The 20216-nt window shown below is 43.4% G+C and overlaps 1 protein-coding gene across 1 annotated transcript in view; it reads left to right on the top strand.

Annotated features, from left to right (window-relative positions):
• Nucleotides 1–5805: 5805 nt before the first annotated feature.
• The window catches only part of fhl3a (four and a half LIM domains 3a), a 34628-nt gene continuing 20217 nt past the window's right edge, over nucleotides 5806–20216 (top strand). Inside the window, exon 1 of the mRNA XM_050047055.1 lies at nucleotides 5806–6045. The gene's annotated coding sequence lies outside the window, so the exon portion shown is untranslated. The remainder of the gene's footprint in view (nucleotides 6046–20216) is intronic.

A 20216-nucleotide genomic window follows, 5' to 3' on the forward strand; every position in this document is an offset into this window, starting at 1 on the left:
ACTGGAGAAATTTAACTCTAATTGGCAACTGGGTGGCGCTATAACAACAGAAAAATGCTTAAAAATGGCTAAAGTGCGACCAATCGCTGTGGCTCCCCCTGTGGCCGAATGCTGTTTTTTCCCCTAATTTTTGGTATGACTAAGTCATGGTATGGTTAGTCTCGCTCACCAGACCTTTCTCAAGAAAAGAAAGGTTTGGCTGGACCGACTCTCACTTTAAAATTGGAGAAAAAAATGCCCCGGCTGCTTGTATTTCTTTCAACCAATCACAATCGTTCTGGGGGGTGCCACAGCAACGGTGCACTTGCAAAAATATTGCTGGGGGGAAACAGGTTTTGGTGTAACACGCCCACAAAAATATCGCCTACAGGACGCGAACCAAGGCAGAAAAATGGCTACATCCCCGCAAGATCAAACACCGAAAAAGTTAGTAAAGGACGTGTTGAAAACGGTTGAAAACTGCTACACAACCGGAGGTGGTAGGGCGGGACTTCAGCAGGTGGTTCGTTCCACCCAATGAGAGGCTGATCTATGCAGCGTACTTCCGCCCACGCAGACTATGGTATGGTATGCTGTACATAATCATGGAAACTGTCAGTGTGTCATTCTGTCTGTCCCACGTTTTTCTACTCACTGACGTGGTCAGTCTATGTGAAACTGCACATCAGCATTGAGGACTGACATAGGTAGAAGGTGACAAAGCTACCAATGGGTATGGACTAGTCTTCAAACATCTACAAAAACAGGCAGTAATGTTAGTTATATTATCTGATGTAATATTTACTGGTTGAGGTGTCAAACCAACTGGATTACATCCTTCACTTCTGTTGGAGCAGGGGTGTCAAACATGCAGCCCGGGGGCCAGAACCGGCCCACCAAAGGGTCCACTCCGGCTCACTCGATGACTTTGCACACCTAGTAGTGATGCACTTGTGAAGGCTAAGGGTTGCCATGGTGTTCTCCTCCTCCTTCTCAGAGGTGTTCTGCTTCAGGATCTGGATCTCCTCCTCCATCCGTTGAACCACAGTGTCCTTTACTTTCAGCTGCTCAAGTTCTACCCTCAATCTCTGCTGGGAAAGTTTCTTGGTTGATTGTGTACACTGCTGTGAGCTCCATCATCTGTCCTGCAGGGTGCTGTTTTTCTCTTGAAGGAGCTTATTTGTCTCCACTTGTTTCTGGAGAGACTTCTGCTTCACGTTCTCCTCCTGCAAGCCGCTGAGAGTTTCAGCACTTTGCAGCTGAGTCTTCAGCTCCTCCACTGGCTTTTCAAGAGGCTTATTCTCCTCCTCCTGCTCCCTGGTCTTGTCCTTCTGCTGTTCTTTGAGCTTGGTGAGCTCAGTTCAGAGGCCCTGACTGACCTCCTCCTCAGTCTGGAGCTTAATGAGCAGCTCCTGGTTGGTTGAGGCCTGTTGTTCTTTCAGGTCCTCTAACTCTTTGAAAAACCACTTCTCATTCTCAGAGGTGTTTTTCTGCTCATCAATCTGTGTAATCAGTGTCCTTCGCAGCCATCAGCTGCTTTATGGCCTCCAGATCCTCTGACACCTTTTCAGCTCAGGACTGAATCTCTTTGTCCAGCTGTTTCTGAAGGCTGTCACTCTTTTCTTTTTCAGCCTTGAGCTCAGCTTCATAGCTCAGGTTGATCTGCTGTGAAGCTTTCAGATGTTCAATTTCTTGCTAAAGAGCTTCATTTTTGTCTTTTTCAGCCTGATGCTCTGCTGAGAACTTCTCTTGGCTGATCATGTGGGCCACTTTGAGGTCTTCGAATTCTTTTTGAAGCACTTTCTTCTGCTTTGTTTTGATGGTGTTTTGAACCTCAGTGGCAAGACTCATGGTGTTCATGGTCTCTGGGTAGCTGAGCCTCTTCAGCCTCTCCAGTTCATTGCGGGTGTCCTTTTCTTTGTCTATGGGCATTTTTTTGAGGCTCTTCTGATGGGCCAGCTGTTGTTTAGTGTCTTCCAGTTCTTTGCCAAGCTGCAGCCTCATAGTATACTCCCAGCAGTATTTGGCACACTCTTGTGCCAAGAAGTAACTCAGCTGCCTCACTTGGTCCTGTGGGGTAGGGCCCCGGGGCCTCCTGTTGTTTCTCGCCTGCTCCATTTTTAGATTGTAGTTCAGCAAAATTTCTTGGATAAATGCAGCCTGTCACTGATGAACAGTTCTCTGTGTCTCTCTGGTTTGGCTCTGCTAAAAAAATGTGTTCTCTCTCTACCATCCTGACACACAATGGCAGGACGGTGTCATCACACAAGCATTATTTTTAAATAATAATAATAATTTCTGAAGAAATGAATACTTCTACTTCTGGCACTTTGTTTTGATGCTTATACTTTTGTACTTTACTCAAAGGAATACTTAACCCACAAAACGATCGTGTTAATGTTAATTGAATCCATAAAGTAAACGTTGTAACAACAGCAAAACTATACCAAAACATCCATTAACAATCTCTAACACAACTCGTGCAGTATAATCCAAGTCTCATTTACTCCTTGTATGCTCAGTGCTTCCTAAACAAATTGCATATTTGCTAAAAAAAAACAAAGGAGTCTAGCTTTGAAGAATGTATAGATAAGTTTCACTTTCTGTTCAGTTGTAAATAGTAGTTATTTTTAAAAATGGCAGTACAATAGTCACTTTTTATTTATGGCCCTTAAGCTTCTAAATGCTCCATATGTTTACCAGCTGGTTGCTAACTGTTCTGTGTTTGGTGTTCGGCAAATAGTGAACAGTGGATTTATCAGAGCTTTTCGCAGATGCTGCTGGAAATGAGGTTGACAAAAGCAATGAGACTGGAAAAAAGCTGTAAAGTTGAAGTTAGGAAACCAAAACAATGACTTGAGTGCCCTGTAAAGATAAGGGGAACTACAGACTTGGGTGATAATTCTCTGTGGGTTTGTCACCATGAGCTACCCCTTTATCATAACACCCAATCATTGTTAATATAAAAATATTGCTTCAGCTTTAACTGATCTTTAACAAACAGAGATTCAAGTAGGTTCAATGTAGGACTGAACCAAAAATTCTGATGTAAAAGCAGGAGAACAATGCCATCCGTCATACAGGGTGGTGCTTCTGCCAACAACACTGTTGGCACATACTGATTAACAGTAATGACTCAATGATAAGATGTGAGACTCCTTCCGTGTATGACCAAACGGCAGCCAGCTGCAATGAGGATAAACGTCACTCCCACCTGTTGAGTCATGACAAAAATGACACATCAAGACTGGAGAAAGGACCAACACTGTAAAACAGGGAAGTGGAACAGCTGGGTTGGTCTTTAACCCTGTTTGGTAATGTAAGGGCAAACAAAGACAAGTCAATAAAGGTCACTAAAAGCAGTGTACACACAGAATAAAGAGAGATACAAGGGATTTGGGAGTTTCATTTTATACCAATTTCACCAATTTAATGCTTGAAGATTTACAAATATTTAATGATTCCCCTAGAATAAGTATCTTGCCTAAAATAGCATTCAGAATAAAGAACAAACTCTCTATTAGAAAACAGAAGTCACTGTAAATAAAACTAATTTTAAAAATAGGGAGTGACAACAACTTGCAAAAGAAAAANGGGCATTTTTTGCCTTTAATTGATAGGATAGTGAAGTGTGAAAGGGGGAGAGAGAGAGGGAGAGACATGCAGCAAGGGGCCACAGGCTGGAGTTGAACCTGGGCCGCTGCGGCAACAGCCTTGTACATGCTCTACCACTAAGCCACCAACGCCCCGAGTTTGTAGGATTTAAGCGGGATTTATTCTCATGCGTCAGCGCTATGCAGGTCCTACGCCGTAGCTTACACACTTGGCCTACGCGGCTATGAGCATTTATACTTGTGTGGTGGTGTGTCTGTGTCACTCTGCAGTTACACCTCCAAAACACTAGTTGGTGGTGGGGTTTCTGTGAAGTGCTGTAAAGTTTAGTTGATTCAAAACACACATTAAATACACATTAAACATGGCTTAATAGAGACAATTTCAAACACAAGTACACAAATTAGCCTCACAATAACTCACAGCATTCACAGACAAGCACTTGTCTTTTGCTGGACACATATTCCCAACATATACAACATGCTAATGTTTTAGCACAAGCCTATGGCATTTAACATTGTATAAATTAGCCTAGCGGCTGTCAGACTTTTCCTCAACAACAGCACGTTTAGCTAAGGTAGCATTACAAAATTTGGCTCTATTACAACTCATGAGGTTCACTGACAAAACAACTGTCTTATTCTAAACACGTTTTCCAAACAAATGCTAATGTTATTAGCAAAAGCCTGACATTTTACATTGTATAAATTAGCCTATAGATGCTTGCAGATTTCCTTTATTCGTATGAAGCCAGGATAAATCACACAGAACACTCAAAATGCTATTTTGCGGAGGCTTTATTGTCTTCACAATTCATTGTTTCTTATTCTGTGAAATAAAAGTAAATAAAAACTTTGTTTCCACTGAGGGAAATGGTTTCAGCTTACAGATTTGTTTCCACTGAGGGAAATGGTTTCAGCTTACAGAAATAGACAGGAGGTCTGCGTCGCCACAACATGTAGTCACATCTTTGGGGAGGTGCACGTCAGGCCACGGCGAAGGGTACAGTCTAAGCTCTATGTTGATGGAGAGTATATGCCATAGGTACGGCGTCAGTTCAAGGCAAAAGTATAAATCCCGCCATAGTGGCATCTAGCGGTGATGTTGCAGAACTGAAACTTCTTCCCAGTGCCAAGAGTGTAGGAGACGATGACCGACTTGAAAGTGTGAATGGCCCTATCTATAGCCAGTGTTTGATTTGCCTGCTCTGAGCAAACTGTAGAAGAACATGTCAGACTCCGTGGAAGAGGACCACTCTATATGTTGATATAAAGCAGTTCATTCTAAGCTAACAAAAACACGATTTTCAGGTGATTATGAACTAATGGAAACATTATTATGAATATTTAACATTTTTGCCATTATATCTCCCTAAAGCCAACACACTTGACCTTTAACTGGTGCTGACCCTCAATTTAATCTGATTTCTGATCTTACTTTACCTAACCCCTGACCCCAAATCTACCCTACACCTACACAACCTATTTCTAATTTTAAATCCAATCCCTGAAGGTTGTTTTTTTTTTGACATTTTACTTACCCATCAGCCTCAATTGCGGGACAGTTAAAAGATATTGTTCGGAGGGTCTAAGAGGTCGAGAGTTGGAGTAGTGGCAGAGAAGTTCAGCAATATACTGGGGTGCCAGCCCATGTATGACTTCATGGACCAATCACCCACCATCACTGATTGACAGGTTAAACTACAGGATGTATCAACTGTTAAAAAAAACAAACAAACAAAACATTAGGATGACATAAAAGGAGGACATTTTATTTTTGAAATTGCTTTGTTTGGATATTCTTGCAATTTAACAAATTCTGGTGTTTAGATAATTAAAAATGTCAAATTTGTCATTGTAGGTGATTGACTTACTGATTGGCTGATGATTAACACAATTAATTGAAATAAAGCTTAAAAGAACCAAGTGGTCAACACTGCCTTATTCAGAAACCTTACAAAAACTAGTTTTGGCCTGTTCCAGCCAATACTCCCCAATTAAACCTAATTCTATTAGAGCAGACAGAAAATAAACGGCAGCACAGAGACGGAGGGCCTTTCCGGGAGCTCCCATCACACCCTCCGCTGCCTGGACTCCTCTCTGGGCTCGTTTGAAGTCGCAGGAGAGGAGGAGAGGAGGAGGGAAGGAGGGAAGGAGGGGAGGGAGGAATGGTTTTTGGGGGGGGCGGGATCTTGTGACTCACCAGCAACTTCCTCAGTAGTAGAACAAATGTAGCCGGCAAGCTGCATCACTCTTCGCCACAGAGATTTGACTACTGTCAGAAGACACACAAAAAGTTTTACAGCTGACGAGCGACGCTGCTGAGCCGCCGGAGTTTAGCGACCTGCAAACTGATCCCAGTCCAGATCTGAGCGAGACTGTGGAGACCGTGAGGGAGGCGGGTTACCACTGTCAGGGAGCAGAAGGTGCCTCCAGACTTCAGACACTACTCCTGGTAGGGCTTAACTTTTTATTCATACCTTGTTACACTTCTTTTGACGTTTCTTTGACCTGGCTTCACGAAACTGTTTATTTCACGTTTGGCATTTTCGGAAATTACTTCTAAAAGTGTTTTATTTGATGGGGATTAGTTTATCCCAAGTGTCATTGAAAGCATCATGATGACTGGCTGAGGTTTTTCAATGAAAATTAATGACACAAAGCATCACTGAAGTTTGTAGACTTCAAACGCTGTGATAACAAAACTATAACTATTTAAATTTATAATTAATGTAAACAGCTTTCTCTCTTTCATAAAATAAGTTAAAGTCTTTTTCTCATTATCATTAGTAGTGGTAGTTGCACAGTAATTATCATCTGTTAACATTTAATGTAAAAGGTTATATTTTTTCTTTACTTTTCACACTGAGAGTTTTTGCTGTTAAGTAAAAATCAGTGAGTGCAGAGATTAAAGCAGGCGTGGGCTTGACATCATGACAAGCCTTGATACTTCACACCTTAGTCAAACACACTGCCCGGGGAGAAGCCTGCAAAGTAAAACCCTGACAAACGAGGAACCACTTCCTGTGACAAGTGAGGGGGTCTGGACATTTTCTGTCTGCCAGTGTGTTTTTCTGCATTCCTTGTTTATGCCTTCGTCTCTTTTTCCCTGCCACTCTAATCACAGTCCCACACGTGCACTCATGTCTGTGTGTAATATAATGCGCACACACACACACAGATAAGGCAAAAAGAGAAATAAACTACATCCAGTCAGTGGGAGAAGAGACTGTATCGGACTGTGTGACCCAATGAACTGTGTGGAGGAAGGATTAAGAGCAACTGTTGTGTCACGGAAGCTCCCAGCTGAGCGGTGTGTGTGTGTGTGTGTGTGTGTGTATGCGTGTGTGTGTGAAGGCCTCAGAGAGCAAAGTCCCTCAGGCTAAACTTGTCTTTTTTTTTCCAGCAGCAGGAAGTGGGATATGGCAGTGTGCATCTGGGAAGGGCGTGTCTGTGCTCCAGCTTCTAGTTTTGTTTTGGGCGTACATCATCACATCACAGCGGATAGTAGTAGTGTCATCCCTGTGACGATTGTTTGGTGCTCCACCTGTTGCGTCATCTGGGCGCAGTGGGCACGGCGGTGGGAAAGGAAAGTGTCGGGGCTTGCCAGACGAGAGAATTTGATCAAGATCTTACACGTTTACGAGGGAATGCATCACCTGTTCTTCAGTGCTACTGGGGGGGGTCGAGATGAAGATGTTGCTTATCAGCTCTGTCTACAGTTCAGTAGAAGACTGTCATATGTGATCTTGGTTCCAGTTGGAAGAACATTTGATGTGATGATACCTGACTTGGCACTCACACTTGTTAGATACAGGAATTATTTCGCTTTTTAAGATTTCATTAGGGTTCAAAGTCCAATCTTAAGCATGCATGATAACCATATGCCACTTGTGCTTACAATATGTTAACATTCAAGGTCTGGGACACTTAAGAAACCCCTTAATGCTAGAATTTAATCACATTATCACTCATTTGGAGTTCTAGCCACCTGACAAAATGGACGTCCAAATCCTTTAAGCTTTGTTTTGGTCTCTACCATCTCCTGACGGGAATATCTGGCTCAAAAGGCCGGCACACATGCCACATCTTTAACCGCCTCCAAACACGAAGTTGGGCGCCAGCTTTCAAGAGCGTGGACGCAGGCTGTGTCTGAAGTTGCTAAGCAACCATAGTATTGTTTTTTGAGTATAGGAAGGCCCAAAATGTCTGTGGTACAGATGTAAAGCTCTGGGTAGCCCTGTACTTAAATAATCTACTTCCTGTCCATATGTATCATAGACTGATATTTACAGAAGAAAGGGAAGATATCTACCAGCTGTGATTGGTTGTTCTGTGTCACATGACATGCAGTGTGCATTTCTGGAACGTTGTGCCCTGAAAAACAGGTGCTTGGGAACGCTTGCATGCCGTGACAGTGTAGCTCTCACTACACCAAAAGCAAAAGATTTTAGAGTGCAAAAAACTGTGCCATGTGTACAGGCCCTTCAGTTTCTAAATGTAATTCTTTTACTGAAACCAGTTCCATCCTGCTGCGGGAAATGATGTTGACGAGAGCAGTGAGACTGAAAAAAAAAAACCCCAATAATAATGAGACATTTTTCAGCCATTACTAAAATTATGGCTTGAATAATGCAGATCTCTCTTCTGTCTGTCACTACAGAAATTACACCTTGGAGGAATTCGGTCTCTCAGGCATCACACTGTGCTTTCACCACTGACAGGTTATTTTTACACAAACTGTTTGTCACAGTAAAAAGCAGAAATAATCCCCAAGCAGCCAAAAGCCAGTCATTCTGTCCCATTTAGCATCTGGGAAGCTTGCCTCGACAGAGCCCACGGGCTGTATAATGTATTTGTTTGCTTTCTTCCTCTTCCTCTCTCCCTCTCCATTTCATTGACCATGGTCACATTCTTCGGAGGTCTCAGTGTTTTCCAAAGGTTAGCCCTGCGTGGTGGTTGGACGCCGGCCAGCTCTAAACTGCAGTGGGACTGCAGCTAAATGACTCGGACTGGTTGTGGCTGGTTTTATGGGTTGGCATCGTTTGAAACCAGGCCAACGATAATGATGGAGAATGGGCGGTCAAGTGGTTGCAGGTGGTTAGGGAGCAGAATTTAGATTTGTGTTGAGGCAGTTCTCTCTTGACGTTCTGCAGCTGTTTGTCTCTCCATGGTGTTTCAGAGGACACTCTGAACACAGTTTGTATTGTTTTAATGACTTTGTGTCACATTTGGTGTCGGGCTACGTTTTAATCATCAGGTTTTCATGCTGAGTTCCAAACTGCTGGACGATTTTTACTTCAGATTCTCATGCTTCTTCTGCTTGTTTCACACTCATCTGGTCAAGGCATGTTTGTCTCTCTAATCATTAACTGTTTGTTCTGATGTCTTGACATTCTAATTTGTGCTCAAGTTTCGACAATCTGTGAATTCCAGCACAGTTATTAGGGTGCATACCTTGTTCTCAACCTCTTATTTTATGTGGTTCCAACCAGAATTAAAAATGTAGCCCAACCCAGCTTTTAGCTAATCAGACTGATTAAAAAAACATCACATCTGTGCTACATGTGAGACCAAATAAAGGGAAATTAGAAATCTTTCTACATTGGTGCTAACAGAACCTGTCAGGCACACATCTCTGGCTCGCATTTCTGTGAACTGTATCGGTGAGAATGTGGGAAAAACCAAAGTTTCAGATGTATATTTTCTCATAATTCAGATGTTCTTTTGAGTCAGTTGTGTCTCTGTGTCTTTCCCCCTGGTAGTCAGCGCCCTCTTCAATAGGCTGTGGGGGCGCGTGGCTGGCAGCAGGAGTGTGTCTGAATTCCCTGAAAGGGAGGAAGTGACCTCAGGTTTCCTGTGTGGGGATGGCCAGGTGCTGTGGTGTTATTGTGAGGGGCACAAGACTTCCTCCATGGATGTTTTGTTGGTAAACGTCTGAAACTTGATCCTTTGAGCCAGGGCCCCCGTGGGAGGTAATGTGCCCCCCTCACAATCCAGTCATCCTGCCTTCCCTCTCTCCTTCCCTCTCTTCTTTCTCACTCTCTACACTCTCTCTGTCACAGCGTTCACACCATGTGAGATTTTATGTAAAGAGAACATAAACTTTATATAGGCAGCCATGGAGTGTAAAAGGTAACTGACTCTGTGCTAATGGGGTAATTACATTCCTTTAGAGATACAATTACAGGTCTATACCCAGCACTTACCTGCTACTCTCAAAGGAAGTGCTGTTTTCAAAGGAAATACCAAATTGTAAGCACAGAATTGCAGATACCTCACAACTACACACTTACTAGTTTAATACAAACTAATTATATGTTATTAAAGAGTGGGCTTTGCGTTGGCTCGCTCCACCTTTCACTTCATTTCGCCTCATCTGTCTGTTAAATTTATTACACATTGGATTAATGTAACCCCCGTCTATCTTATCAGCGTTTCCTTTGCAGTCTCACATGAAACAGATGTTGTTTGGGTGCAGGAATCCTGTCGATTCACTGCTGCATCATCACATTCAGTCATGTTATGAACTTGTGCCGAGGAGAGGTGTGAGTCAGGCGTGACTGTTTTCTCCAGCACCCTCGCCTTAAGGGAGGAGGGTAGGGTCATGCTCCAACAGAAGTGTATGGCATGTACTAATTCCCAGGACTTGATGAAAGGAATGCTATGATGCAAAAAGTGTGAGGGTTACCAACTCCTCCATCATGTACCCAACCTGCCTCAGTTTGTTCCTGGGACAAACCTTATTTCCGTCTTCACCTCTGCTGTGGGCTGACAGATTCATTGCCAAAAAAGGGTGCAGATCTGTCTTGAATTGCTCAATGTTACTGTTGCCCAATGAATTGGCACCAATAAAAGCTGTTATCCTGGTAACACAGTACCTTTCTACACAGAGAATCAACGTCACAAAGGTCCATAAATAAGCATGACAGCTAGATACATTTGGTCAGCAAACTGGCATTCAAAACCAACTAAGCAAGTCCTATAAATATATATTTTTTATAAAGCTGCAGAGAGAAGGGAGGACTGAGAGGGGAAGCACACATTTGATGTCTACAGACAAATTGCAGTGGTTTTTATACAACTGGTAATGTGATGGGTATTATGAATTCATATAACTAATGGTTATGTAGGGCTGTGGCTAATGGCTAAATCATAGGATAACCTATGGTTAATGGAGGCACTTGAGAAGAAGAATGTTGGGGTGAGGAGAGTTTCTCCAGTACGTGAGGTAATAAGATGTTATTTCACCGTGATAGATCTCCGCAGAGACAGATGACAAAGTGAAGAGCCAAGGCTTACACTTCATCTTGTAACACCACATCTTTATATCTTGGATAAGAGAGTGATCCTCCTCTGGATAATATTGGTGTTGAGGGAATCACTGGTCCACTGACCTACAATTATCGTGGCTTCTGTCAGAAGTGGATCACTCTTAAATTGATGTTTGCATGATTTACTAATTTAGACTCTGTACCTAATCTTTGACGCCGACTAACACTCCTACCCATCGTGGTATCTAGGCCTGTCACGATAATTATGTTATCAAATTAACATAAGATATATGGACATGACCTCAATCATTTTGTTGACCTTGATATTGCCCGTTGAGTTTAGATGTGTGTTTGTTTTACATGAGAATGTCACTAACATTTTAGCCAACAGCAAGTCTCCTTTTTTTTCTCCACCCGGCTTACTTACAGGATTTCTAAGAGACAGCAGCATGGTGGTGCAGTGGTATTGCCTCTCAGCAAGAGGCTGGGGCCGTGTACAGTTTTCATGTTCCCCCTCATGTCAGCGTGGGTTTTCTCCGGGTTCTCCAGCTTCCTCCCACAGTCCAAAGACATGCAGGTTAATTGGTGACTCTAAATTGTTCGTGAATGGTTGTCTGTCTCTATGTGTCAGCCCTGTGATAGTCTGGCGACCTGTCCAGGGTGTACCCTGCCTCTCACCTAATATCAGCTGTGATAGGCTCCACCCCCACAGTAACTCTGTATCAGGATAAGCGGTTATGGAAGATAAATGAATGAATGAAACTCCAAAGATGACACAGCGTAGCTTACCGGTAGCCTGCAGCTGCACTTTTGGAGTGGAAGAGGAACAGTTCTGATAGTCGCTAGCTCGCCAACCCCTGGCAACAATCCAAAACGTTTATTGCCTTTAATTTTACAATCCAACAACTTCATCTTCCACTCCATAAATCCACCAGCAAGCCACCCAGCTCCCAGGCCGTCCATCCACGGCAGCACACTGGCTGGATTACGGCGGTACCTGCATTGTTCCCAGAGCTTTGTTAAGCTTTTCTGTAAGTCACAAAAGGCATCACTTGTTTTTGTTGGCCAAATCTTGTGTTAAGTCTCAAACTGAGTAAATTTGGGCTTCCCCTCTAAAGGTACACGAATATTATACAGTATATACTTTTTTCATATATTTATAGGTGTTAATAGGTGTTTAGCACTCTTTGAAAGGGTGTTCTTGCATTGCTATGCTATTATATTATTATATCAGTCGCATAAAATTGTCTCAAAATGACAGTGATATCATGTATTGCAATTATTACTGTGACAGTATATCATCTAGCAACAGTAGTTATTGTGAAAGGCCTAGTGGGATATTGAAATTGGAATGTGTAATACAGATCAGCTATAGTATGAGTAAGTCTGCAATAATTTAACAGCAACCATCCGCCTACATGGAGCTGTCAGAGTGGTTTTATTTCTATGGGAGCAGCGATGTCGTCATCCTTCCCATTGGATGTTCTTGTACACTGGCTTAATTGGGCAATAATTTGAGACCATGTGGCATGCAGTCCTTAACCACGCAGTGATACACAGCAGGCCTTAAACAAGGCAACAATGCCTGAGGCTCAAAATGTCACCTTTCAAAACACTGTAAATCCCTGAGAGACTGGGCTGTTAACAGAGTGTTTCTTCACAACAACATGTTAGCAGGACTCTGTTCTCATAACAGATGTCTCAGAGAGGTAATTAAGCCCTGGCACTGCGTACGTGCTTTGTTTGTTCCACCGTGCCACCGCTGTATCCCCACGTTCACCCCCTGCTGCTGTGGTAGTTGTGTCTTTATATGGCTAGTAACTTCAGTTTGCCACAATGCCAACTGCATTAGTGTTGATTGCTTCCCAGACACTTAATAGGGTAGGCTCCCACATCTGCAAAGAATGAGCCCAGACTGTGACATCATGGCAGAGGAAGTGCAGTCATGAGAGTGTGGGTGTTTGGCAAAGTGTTGGTGTTTAGCATGTGCACATTTTTATTCAAATGCGCACTAATGTTCTCTGTGTTGCACAACTGCCTTCCAGGGATAAACCAGAAGGACCAGACTTGTTGGCCTGCTGAAAAGCAGTTACTTGTTCTGATTAGATGTGTATTATCTTGTCTCTGATAAATACAAGACTGTTTATTTGGAGTGCAGCTGTGAGCGAGAGCATTCCCCTCGCTGAAAGTAAACACTGTTAAAATGCCTGCTCTGCATGATGAAACTAGTGAGCGATCAAGAATGTGACTCCCTATCCAAAATGTCTTACACCATCCCTCTCTCATTGTCGTTCTTTCCCACTATGTCTTGTGCTCACTAGTATTTACAGGCAGAGGGACATGCACACACACACACACACACACATTGTCTCACCCTCTCATTTTCGTCTCTATGGCTCTGTTGGAGAGACAATAGTCTCTACAGAGGAGACAGGCTTAGACAAGCCAGACGTGCTGCGTACACTGTGGTGTGGATTTATGTCAGTCACTAGTCTGTAAATTGAATTGTATATGACAGTTACCTTTTTCAAAATACACAGAGAAGAGTGCACTTGGCACCGCTCGGGCACACTTTGGCACTCATTTGTTAAGCTGTCAAAGTTGGAGTGAATATGAGTAGGAAGCAGGCAGGATGTTTCTTGGCCTCCCTTGCTGCCCTGCGTTCCCTCACCTTCATGGGATACTAACTGGCCCTTGGACGGTGCCTCGGAGGAGCCATAAATGGCAGAAAGTGTCCTTGGTGTGGCTATAAAAGGACGTCAGCTCCTCGATGAGAAGATGACGGTGATTTATGACAGAGACGAGTAACAGAGAGCTAAGGAGGGATTTCTTGGCTTCTTCAGGTGAAGTTTAGAGGGAGAATGAAAGGATGAGATGGAGAGAGGAGTGGCCCGAGTACACTATTATTGCCTGTGGGCGCATCTGTCAACGGGCTGTCACAGAAAGGCGTAATCGAAGACAAATGCAAGCCCCTACTGTGTATAGTTTACTCTGTAGCACCTCTCTGTCTTGGAAAAGTTTCTATTAGTGTGCAGAGACTATTTACCCTTATCACAACAAATGTACACAAGAGAAAGACACACGCCAGCGCTCACTCACCTTACGTGGGTAACGTTCTTGAGAGTGGCACAGAGAGAACATTACAGTGAAGTACTGCTTTGTTTGACATCGTATTTACAACCAACAGATCATATTGAGCTCAGGATGTTTGTAGTAATCGGACATAACTCAGTCCAGAGGGAGATCAGAGCATTTACATTCAACACAATTACCAAATGATTCACAGACCTCCAGTACCAGAGAATACTGTTGTTGTTTTGACTGTTATTTAGCATAATCATCTGGTGTTGAAAGACCCGCTAGATAGAAAAAGGCATTGGAGCTGTTGCCAGACCTTTTTTTTTTCCACCAAGCTCCAATGGTCCGCACATGCAGTTCTGAGCAAGGAGGTCATCCTTGAGAAAATTCTTGCATTTCAAATTCCATCCTCTGCATTTTTCCTATCTGTATCAACTATGTATTCCCCTACAATACACATATAAACCTGTATTCTATGGAATTAAAGATATACTGTGCAGGATTTTTAAAAAAAAAACCAAAAGTATAGACTCAGAAGGACATAATCCCTCACAGTCGTCACTTATGACCCTCTAGAAGTGTGTGAGTGTATTTTTCTGCAGAGACTCTGCCATCTGCTTGTATTTTCTTATTTTCTTTTATTTTCTGTGTGCAGGACGTTAAAGGGCATCTACCCCCACAGTGCTCAGGTGGGGTCGGGGCTTTATATAAAAGTGGCAACCAGGTGCCAGACAGTAAGCAGCAGGCATCCAAGAGTCACAAGGCTGAAAAAATACAAATATAGCAAGGCGCAATGGCAAACAAGTGACTCTGGGGTTGGTTTTTACTCTCACTTAAACTTGTGAGCGTGTTCACAGACAATAACCAACAATCCTGGGTAGTACCGGTATATATTCAACTAAAGCTGTAACTCAGCAAAAATTCAGAAACCATAGAATAAAGATTTTTTTTTAAAATATATAGTGTTTTAGCTTCATTTATGAAATTCGCTCCTTTGATGCTGCCATTCTCTGGTTCAGCTGTCACCGCAGTCCACAGAGATTACAAAAGCACATATGCATAATCATAACTATACTTTATTACATATGAAAAAAACTCCAAACCATAGTCTCCTGTCTCGCGTCTGCAGCTGGAAAAGCATAGATGGGTGCAGCCAAGTGCACTCGCTGCAGTCCATGTGGTACAGCATTACATATACAGATGGTACAGTGAAGTAGAAGAACAGCGACTTTTGTAGCAATTTAATTTCCTTCGATGGGCAAAAATTACAGATGTCTGGACCTCGTTGTCGTCAATGGTATCTTGGGTCTTTAAAGAAGTATATTTTTGTGCCTATGGAAAAGTCTTTCATCACGCCATTCGAAACCTCTCTATCTTCTGGGGCATCACTAAAGAAACAACAGATACTCTGCACTTCATAAAGTCTTCAGTCAGGTGTAGATTTCACGTCTTGAAGTTAACGATGGTGTGGTGTTTTTTGTCTAATCCGAGCATTAAGAGTTCCCAGTTCTTTGCAGTTACGCCTGGAAGTGAAGCCGTCTCTGTGATGTCGGGGAAATTATGTGACAGATACATACCCCCATTACAAGTGGCAGCCTCATGTAGTGTATAAGTCTCGGGCATTCAGCCAAACCACCTACAGAGATGGTGCTTGACCGCATTAGCAGCAGCAAAGAGCAAATGTAGCACATCTCTGTCGCCCATCGACACGTAGGTGCTATATGAATGCACATAAGCTGTTACATGGTGACCCAGAAAGATGTGCAGGCAGTTCAGACAGGCGGCAGGCTGCTCAGCCATTAAGATATAATCAAAAATGATTTTCAGATTGACCAGATGAATTCTCAATTTTTAAGATGATATATGATGATATTTGTCATCTCATGAGGAAGAGCTCTTTTATATTTTGTTATATTTTAATGCCAAACAGTAATTAAATCCAGCTCAAAGCGAGGATGAAAGAAGCTCGTGAACACCAGGTGTATATAATGCCGTGGGTTTTCCCACCTCACTAAACGCTGCTCAAAACTGTACATTCTGTTTACTCCACTCTTCTCAAGAGTCTGGCAAACATCACTAAGTTGTTTTCTTCTTTACTTTTCCTAAGGTCCACCATACGTTTGCAATTCTATCAGTGCTTTAATGGGCCCAAACATTCAGCTTCAAACAGAACCACATCCAATGTTGGCAATGGAAATTAGATCAATGGGTAAAATGGGGGCCAGACGGTGAGCAAAGCACAGCAGAGGGCCAATGACACAAGCACCATGACTTCACCGTGGAAGTATTCAACCCCCCTTAAAAACCCCCATCCCTCATCCCATCGCACGCTTTCTCAACACTGGTGAGTGGAAACTGTTTAAGGTTTAGTGATTGCTGAAGAAAAAGTGTCCCATAGTGTGAGCAGTAATGCATGATGACGGTCATTGGTCACACTACGTCATCCTTGTGGTGATCTGTCAGGGGAGTATTACCGTGGCTCTGCACGGGACTGTGAGTAAGTCAGTGCCATGTAGCTTTTAACCTTCATCCGCCAGTGCCACCAGATTCTGCTCGTCTAATAATCAAGGCATGGCTATATATCCTGATACTTTACACAGTGTGCGACATACATTTACACTTCACTTGATGGATGAAGAGGCCTTAGGGACGTTGCGAGAGCCTGGTGCCTTCAACTAGCTTCTCACTTTGTTTGTGTCTGTTTTGTGTTCAGCGCTGTTCCGGCATCCCTCGAAGCCAAGAACACTAGAGAAGAAAAGCAGGATAAAAGCAGAATGAGGTCGGACAAGAGTCGGGCGAGAGGTGTGGTTAATAGATTGAAAGAGATAGACAGGTCTGCTTGGGAAGCAACATAATTCAACCACGCTATCAGTGTTTACCAAAGCACCTGTTTTCACGTCGTCTCTCCATTTAACAACTGCAGCTGGGACTTTGCATTTTATCACTGATAATGAATTAGGTGGGGAAGATGAATGGTGTTTTGCATGGCTGCATGATAAAGAGATCCAAGTGTGTGACACTGGAAGATAAGGACCTGACGGATTGCAGCTCTCTTCTGGCAAAGTCGAGAAACTAGCTATAGGATTTCTGAACTTGCAGCTCTTCTCGAGACTTAAATGAACCTCAGATAAATCCACTGAGATCCATTTTGTACCAAAGGGGGTATTGCTTTTTGATAAAAATGCTAATCGGTTTTAGGTGACTACATGTTTACATCTACCACTACCACTCCACCGCTCTACTGTTCCTCTGCTGTGATTGATTTCTCCATGACCTGCTCACTGCCAGGTTACCGCACAAACAAATTAAACTATCCTGGCGGTGTGGGTGGATGCAAAAGCTTAAAACACAAATGACAAGTGGGAACTAGTAACACACAAAGGCGCAAGGTCTAGGTGAACCTGGACTGGACAGACAGCAGAGAAAAAGACAAAAGGGTAGGTGGGTGAGCGACTTGGGGACGTGGAGAGTGGAGGGTGGAGGCAGTCCTGGGATGCATGGCAGCATGATTTATGGACACCTTTGAAGTGAGCTCATTCCAGCCACACGGCCTGCCTGCTGCATTTCAGAGCAGGGACCTTCTCCTGGCGGTACGGCGAGGGGGATAAATGACCCTTAGGTCACCAACCTCCACTAGTGTACCACTCACATATGCACTTCCTGATTATGTGGCAATTCATCAGCGTGTGTTTGGTTTCCAACAAGCAAAAATGAGCCGCCTGGGTATCCAGTGGATTCGTGACTCCCTCCTCAGTCAGTATTTAGAGGTCAAAGCAAACAGGGAGAATGACAAAGAGGAAAAGGAGGTGGTCCCTCTCTGGGATCGTGAAAATTAGGTCAAGAGAGATATGTTCCTACAGAGTCCAGCTAGTTTCCTTTTTTGCCGCAGTATGCAGAATTATCAGGGGAAATTCATAGTATCTCCAGCAGAGTCTGAATGGAAACTGCTTTTATCGTTCTTTGCAGTTTAAATCTCCTCACCAGTAGTTTCACCAATGATGACATCATTGTTTAATTAAGTAAAGCCTCCATCTTCTGTTCTGCTGGTAAGGATTGGGGACTAGGCTTGGGGCGGGTGGCTTGGCAGTCGTTGGTCCCAGCGCCTCAGTGTGGTTTAAAATTCATCATCTGTTCGATGTGTTTGGATTGTCATAACCAAGATCTTCCCACTTTGTTTGAATCTCATTTCCTAAATACATCAAATTGTTTGATCTTATCGGCTTCATTTATGTGAGCAGAAAAGCCGGGGATTCTGAATATGAGCAGTAATTACACTCGAGGGGAAGTCCCCACAAAGGAACTTAAACAAACTATGGGTGTGTGTATGCAGCTGCTCAGTGTGTCTGCTCTTCCTGCACAAGTCGCCCATTGTCCCCCAGTTTGGCTGCTGTGTTTATTTTTTGTGTTTGATCCCTCTATCTACCCTCAGCTTTGTGTGTTCACGTGTATGTGCGTGCACACTACCTTAGGTGTGTGACTCCTCGTGCACGTGGCTGCAGGTGTGTCTGTCTCAGTGTGTTTAGAGATAATACACCTGATTTTTCATTGTGACTCTGTGTTTGCAAATGTGTGTGACCGTCCTTCTGAGAAGTCCCAGAGATGTCTCTGTTTGGGGTAACAGGAGGAAGCACAGTGTGTGCACGCTGACTTGGACATCCTCGTTGTTATCAACCCCACACTGGTGAAAGGGGTTGTTGCCCAGTAGGAAATGAACCCGTGTTTGGTTCTCACAGCGCATACCAGAGTAAAGGAAGAAATTATGTTTTTATGACAGGAAAATGCTCCACAGGGATGTTTCGGAGGTCAACTCACATTATCACATCTATTTTTAGATCTTCGGTTGTATGCTGTGGGATTTTACTGTGTGGCGGTTTAAAATACACATATAATAGTATGCAGTTAACTGTATGCACTGGCGTACTGTCAAATTTATTTTAGGTAAGTTTGACCTGATTTTCTACATCTGAATTACAGGCTCCACAAATAGCTAGGAAGTCTAAAATATCCCTGAATGATCTAAGTTTGGGATGTATTAACATGATATCTGAGTTCCCTGATGGGTTCAATATTTTTTATGGCACAGCACATCAATTTTCACATTGCCACTGCATCCCTAATAAAACGCTGGGTTGTACCCTCCGTCCGCGCTGCGCAGGATGAAACGAGAGCTGCGCGTCACTGCCAGGAGGTTTATGGTCCAGGGAAATGAGGGCACTGTTTACACGTTGCCAGGGAGATGTGTCTGAGAAGGGAAAAAATGGCTGTATATACTGGAAATGACTTCTTAGAAATTCATCCCAGTCATTTCACATTTGGCAGGCCCCCCTCGGTTTTCTAAGCACACGTAATGCTTTTTTTTTTTTCTTCATATGAACCCATCTTCTCAGGGTTACAGACTCGGACAGGGAAGGAGGTGAGTGTTTTTGCGGTTGTGGGAGGCGCTTGGTGCAGCTGTTGTCAAGAATGCAGATTGTTCTTACTGCTTTTTAACATAAAATGCCCATGAAAGCCCTCTGCACGCAGTGATTGGAAACACCCACCTGCGAATAACAACATGCTGAATATTCATGTCTGGGGATGTTGGGATGTATGCTTTAAAAAAACAAGCCGTCTTGTCTGGGCATTAACCTCAGGGTCAGGTGCCATCACTGCAGCCACGAGCCGCAAGTCTGAATGAGTTATAAATAATTGCTAGCAGTTGTGGGTGTGTACTGCACAGTTGTGTGTGTGGCATGCTTAGATTGCTGAGTGTGCGGCCTGTGAAACCTTATCCCAGCCCCTTGATGTCCTGGCTGGTTGCGCTGACTCAGCAACATTAGGAGACCACCTGGGAATGACCAGTCTGCGGGAGCCATTTTGTGTCTGTTGGTTCACAGTTAGCCTTGGTCTTCAGTCCCTGTGGGTTACTAATAGCCACAAAGCTAGTGCGTAAAGAGCAGTGGTCACGTTTCGGTCAGAAATGATGATGCAGTCATTATCATCATGCTCCCTGGACCTTCTCAACTTTTTAGTCATGTTTGATAAGTGGATTTTAAATCATACAGACATTATATACAGCTGTAAAATTAGTTTACTCTAAACAGTGAAACAGAGTTGGATCACACTGTAACCAGAATGAATTGATTTTGTATTGAATTTGGTTCAGACCCGAGGGTTGGGGGCCTTCTGTGCGGAGTTTACATGTTCTCCCCATGTCAGCGTGGGTTTTCTCGAGGTACTCCGGCTTCCTCCCACAGTCTAGAATGCAAGTTAATTGTTGACTCTAAATTGTCTG

The sequence above is a fragment of the Epinephelus moara genome, chromosome 6 (assembly GCF_006386435.1).
Source record: "Epinephelus moara isolate mb chromosome 6, YSFRI_EMoa_1.0, whole genome shotgun sequence".
Lineage (NCBI taxonomy): Eukaryota > Metazoa > Chordata > Actinopteri > Perciformes > Serranidae > Epinephelus > Epinephelus moara.